We start from the raw sequence: 6,000 nt of genomic DNA, 5'->3' as shown, positions 1-6,000 counted from the left end.
TCTTAGGGAGTAGTTCCGACGTGATTCTGAGCATGCGCACTGGGATGCGTCCAAAAAAAAAAAACCTGGGGACCATTGGGCCCCTTACAGGTGTAATGCAAAAGATAAATAAATAAATAAAAACGGGAGGGGGGCCAGCCGGGCCTGTAAGGGGCCCTGGGGATCATTGGGCCCCTTACAGGTGTAATGCGAAAAAAAAAAAAAAACATGGGAGGGGGGCCAGCCGGTCCCCTGGGGACCATCGGACCGCTTACAGGTGTAATGCCTGTACCCCCCTGATGGCGGCTCTGGCTAAGGCTGCCACTGTGCCATCAAATGCAGTCACTGTGTCATCAAAAGCTGCCACTGTTCCCATCAAACACAGCCACTGTGCCATCAAAAGCAGCCACTGTGCCCATCAAAAGCAACCACTGTGCCCATCAAAAGCAGCCACTGTGCCCATCAAACGCAGCCATTGTGCCCATCAATTGCAGATACTGTGCCATCAATTGCAGCCACTGTGTGCCATCAAATGCTGCCACTGTGCCATCAAATGCTGTGACTGTGCCATCAAATTCTGCCACTGTGCCCATCAAATGCTGCGACTGTGCCCATCAAAAGCAGACACTGTGCCATCAAAAGCTGACACAAAAATAAAAAAATAAACATTTATAAAAAATAAAAAAAAGGGTGTTTGCCACATGGGGCCCTCTGAGCCCTTTAATAAAAAAAAATATATATATAAAAAAAGAACTAAAAAGAAAAAAAAGAAATAAAATATATATATTTTTTTAATAAAAAAAGGGGGGTTGCCATCCGGGGCCCTGGGGACCTCTGGGGACCTCCTGGGCCCTTTATTAATAATAATAATTATTAATAATATTATATAAATAAAAAATATATAAAAAAAAAGAGGGGGAACTGGCTGCATTTGAGGGGGCAAACTGGTGGTGTTTGATGGGCACAGTGGCTGCGCTTAATGGGCACAGTGGTGGCAATTGATTTTTTTTTTATTTCAGTTTGTTTGCGCCCCCCCAAAAAGTTTGAGCACCAGCCACCACTGTGCATTAGACACCAGTGGTTGCACCCAGGTAACACCAGAAAGACCATTGATGGAATCTGTCCTCCACAGCCACCCTGTGTGCTTGGGTTGCCCACTGCAATGTCATGCTCAGTCATTCTCGTGCCCAAAAAAAAAAAAGGAGTAGGGTCAACATCCTTAGTCAGTGACATTGGCCCCCAAACACAGGACCTACCTCTGTCCAAACCAGTCAGAATCTACATAAGCACCAGAGACGGATGGCCTGTGGTGGGAAGGTATGGTCAGCCTGGAGTTCCACCTTAATGTATGCGACTCATTCAGCTGACTGCATTCACGTATAGTTTATCTCTGAAGACAGACAATATAATATAGCATGTAATACTTTTAAATGTAGCCTAACATTATTTTCCATCTCACACTGAGTAATTTTTATGCGTTTTGAGTCATCACACAAAGCTGTCTCATTGATTCCCGAAGAGATGTGACAGTGACGAGGGCCCAGATGGCACGACAAACTGTCTGCTGTTTCCATACATAATATAGCAGAGTGGATACATGTTAATATCGCATTACTGCGAATCCAATATACAAAAAAAAACGGGGACTGTGCAATAAAGTTCATTGGTGGTGAAACAAGGGATAATGACACAATGGGATTCACCCGACGACCAAGGTGAATGATGAATGAGGAACCTATGGAGTGCCGAGGCTCAGGTTATGAATAAGGCATTAAACAACTGGACCCCTTGCCCCCTTTTGAAATGACCAGACAACACATTACATTTCTCTGCAGGCTGTTTGACATTGATAGTCTCCCACTGGGTGGCGGCTGGTGCTCAAATTTTTTTGGGGGGCGCAAATAAACTGAAAAAAATAAATAGATTAATTGCAGCCACTGTGCCCATCAAACGCAGCTACTGTGCCCATAAATTGCTGCCACTATGCCCATCAAACGCAGCCATTGTGCCCATCAAACGCAGCCACTGTGCCCATCAAACGCAGCTACTGTGCCCATCAATTGCTGCCACTATGCCCATCAAACGCAGCCATTGTGCCCATCAAACGCAGCCACTGTGCCCATCAAACGCAGCCACTGTGCCCATCAAATGCAGCTACTGTGCCAAATGCAGCTACTGTACCATCAAATGCAGCTACTGTGCCAAACGCAGCCACTGTACCCATCAAACGCAGCTACTGTGCCCATCAATTGCTGACGCTGTGCCCATCAATTGCTGACGCTGTGCCCATCAATTGTCGCTACTGTGCCCATCAATTGCTGCCAGTGTGCTCATCAATTGACGCTACTGTGCCCGTCCATTGCTGCCAGTGTGCCCATGCTGAATCTGTGCCCATCACTGTATAAATGTGACTGTGGGGGGAGGGGACTGACTGGGGGAGGTGACCGATGGTTGTCCCTATGTACAAGGGCCACAGCTTCGGTCTCCTCTCCCTAACAGGACGTGGATCTGTGTGTTTACACACAGAGATCCACGTCCCTGTCTCTGTGACTGCCGATCACGGGTGCCTGGCGGACATCACGGCCGCGAGGCACGCGCATCGGCACCTACGTGATGCGGCGGGCACGCACACTCGCCCCCCAGAGGCCTCCCGGCAGATTAGAGCCACCCTGCGGCCGTAAATAGTCGACGGCCATACTTAACATTGAGTACGCCGCCATATAGCAGCTTTAACTATACGCCGGAAAAAGCCGAACGGAAACAACGTAAAAAAATGCAACGGCCGCTCGTACGTTCGTGGATCGTCGGAAATAGCTAATTTGCATACTCGACGCGGAAACGCCACCTAGCGGACGCCAAAAAATTGCATTTAGGATCCGACGGCGTACTAAGGTGTACACCTGTCGGATCTAACACAGATGCCGTCGTATCTTGTTTTGTGGATACAAAGATACGACACGGGAAATTTAAAAATAAAGCTTTTGTGGATCTGCCCCTATATCTTTACACACAGCAGTCTGCAGTCCTAGGACCTGCCATTTAGGTGGCAAAAAGAAGATTCCAGTTAACGCCAGAGGGCGCTTTTGGAAGGCAGGAGAGGAGCGTTTAAAGTCCAGGGGTCTCAAACTGGCGGCCCTCCAGCTGTTGTCGTGTAACTTTTATTGGAACTATATCGAGTGTGCAGTCCGTTACATGATCTTGTAGTAGAAGATCGTGGGATGGCCTGGCGACACTTATCAAGTCTGTGGCAGAGACTTTGTCGAGCTTTGCACCAGCTTCTAGGCCGGTGAGAGTAGGCCTATCTGGTGGTTGCTGAAATCCAGTGTGGAGCTGAGTTAATCCTCTGGATCTAAGTGATACCCATGATCCGCAAAAGTCTTTCCCTGTCCCTCTACCCCTCTGTTGGAGAACTTTGCCTAATAAAACCCTTGAAAGAGACTTTTAGGTAGATTCACAAAGAGTTAGGCCGGCTTATCAGTAGATAAGCCGACCTAACTCTGAATCTACGCCGGCGTTTGTTTAAGCGTATGTTCAAACAGAGATACACTTAAACAAAGCTAAGATAGGCCGGCTTGCGCTGTTCTATCTTAGCTTGCAATGTTTCTGTTGTCCGCTAGATGGCGCTTCCATTGCGGCCGGCGTAGATTATGTAAATGAGGGGATACACCGATTCACGAACATACGCCAGGCCTACGCCGTCGCATTACGTTGTTTCCGTAAGGGATAGGCCGCCTAAAGTTATTCCACCTATGAGGTGGAATAACAATGTTAAAGTATGGCCGCCGTTCCTGCCGCGAGGTTCGAATTTTTTACGTCGTTTGCGCAAGTCGTCCGCGAATCGGAATTTAGGTCGTTTACGTACACGTCGAAATCAATAGGCCCGTACGGCCTACTTAGCCGCAATGCGCACTGGGAAATGTAGTCGCCCGGCGCATGCGCAGTGTAAAAAAACGTCAAAAAACGTGAGGTCAAGCCTCATTTCCATACAACACGCCCCCCCTCAAAGTCATTTGAATTAGGCGCCCTTACGCCCGCTCGTTTTAGGCTACGCCGCCGAAAATTAGCAGGTAAGTGGTTTGAGAATCACTACTAGCCTAACTAATTTACGGCGGTGTAGCCTAAAAAGGCTAGGCCGCCCTAAAGTTAGGCGCCCCTACGTGAATCTACCTATTTGTGTTGGTGCGAACATTCTTATGGACAACTCTTCAAGGACAACCCCTGAAACGAGCATATGGAACAGTAAGGTAACGGCAGGCCCAAATTTAAACCAGCCGCTCCTTCGGGGGTAGTGCTACACGTTAATATGGTCATGTTTGGATATGTAACAGGACAAGCTCCAATGTACAGAATCAGCAGCAAAGGTATAATGAGACTTGCTTTAAATCGGTGGCTACAGAAGATTGGTTTTGCCACAATGGAGACGGTTCTGTAGTATGCTAAGCTCTCATCCTTTGTTTCACTCCTCTCTCAGACTTCCTTCTCTATATTCCCCCGTCTTTTAATCCACTTTGTCTTTCCCCAATTGGTTTGCTCACCTCCCTCATCTCCATTCTTTAATCCTCTTAGAAAGCTCTCGCAAAGTGACCTACAGTACGTTTTACTGGGAACAAATACATTTATATTGTGTTCCTGATTGAAACAAGATCAAACGTTCTAGGACTGCAATTGTTTTCATGTCTGAGTGTGTGCCATCACTACCAACCGTCATTATGTAACAGCTGGAGGATGTACAAAAGAAAGATACACTTTAGGACAGGTCATGTGACCCGCCACCAACGGCCACTTTCGTTCCAAATGCTGCCCAGAAAACCATGGGGCCAGATTCACAAAGAGATACGACGGTGAATCTCCTGATACGCCGTCGTATCTCTGACTTAAACTGGTCGTATCTATGCGTCTGATTCATAGAATCAGTTACGCATAGATATGGCTAAGATCCGACAGTGTTACACTGTGTTACACCGTCGGATCTTATTTTCAATTTGAAAATGGCGCGGGGGCGTTCCCGCTGATTTACGCTGAATAATATGTAAATCAGCGAGAAACGCGAATTCACGAACGTACGCGGACCCGACGCAGTGTTGTTACGACGTTTCCGTAGCGGTTTTCCCGGCGTATACTTACCCCTGCTTCTATGAGGCGCAGCCAATGTTAGGTATAGCCGTCGTTCCCGCGTCAAGTTTGAATTTTTTTACGTCGTTTGCGTACGCCGATTCAGAAACCCGCGCGTCGCAAGTTACGCTCACGTCGAAACCACTGACGTCCTAGTGACGTCAGTGGGAGCAATGCACGCCGGGAAATTTCGCGGACGGCGCATGCTCATTTAAATCGGCGCGGGAACGCGCTAGATTTAAATAGTACACTCCCCCTAGCCGCGGAATTTGAATTCCGCCGGGGGTTTTACGATCCGCCGCCGCAAGTTTGGAGGTAAGTGGTTTGTGAATTACCCACTTGCCTCTCAAACTTGCGGGAGCGGATCTTAAATCAGATAGATCGAGCTGATCTAAAGATCGGCTGATCTACCTGAATCTGACCCCCGATGTGTAGTAGGCACCAGCTCAAAGTGTGAGAGACCTGAAGGGAAATTCCAATGCCGCGTACACACGATCATTTTTCATGACGAGAAAAATGCAATTTTTTAGATTGGTTGTGAAAAACGGTCGTGTGTGGGCTCCAGAGTATTTTTCTCAACGAGAAAAATGTCCGTTAAAAATGTAGAACCTACTCTATTTTTTCTCGTCGTTTTTCACGTGGTCGTTTTTCACATCATGAAAAATGAGCGTGTGTACGCTTTAACGAGGAGGGGAAAAAACGTGCATGCTCAGAAGCAAGTTATGAGACGGGGAAATTAGCATAATAAGCCCAAAGGGTGGCGCCATTCGAATGGAACTTCCCCTTTATAGTGCCGTCGTACGTGTTGTACGTCACCGCGCTTTGCTTGAGCATTTTTTTTTACGATCGTGTGTATGCAAGGCAAGCTTGAGAGGAATCACATCGAGAAAAATGTAGTTTTTTCCCATG

The sequence above is a fragment of the Rana temporaria genome, chromosome 7 (genome assembly GCF_905171775.1).
Source record: "Rana temporaria chromosome 7, aRanTem1.1, whole genome shotgun sequence".
Lineage (NCBI taxonomy): Eukaryota > Metazoa > Chordata > Amphibia > Anura > Ranidae > Rana > Rana temporaria.
Note: the sequence above shows the minus strand (reverse complement) of the source record.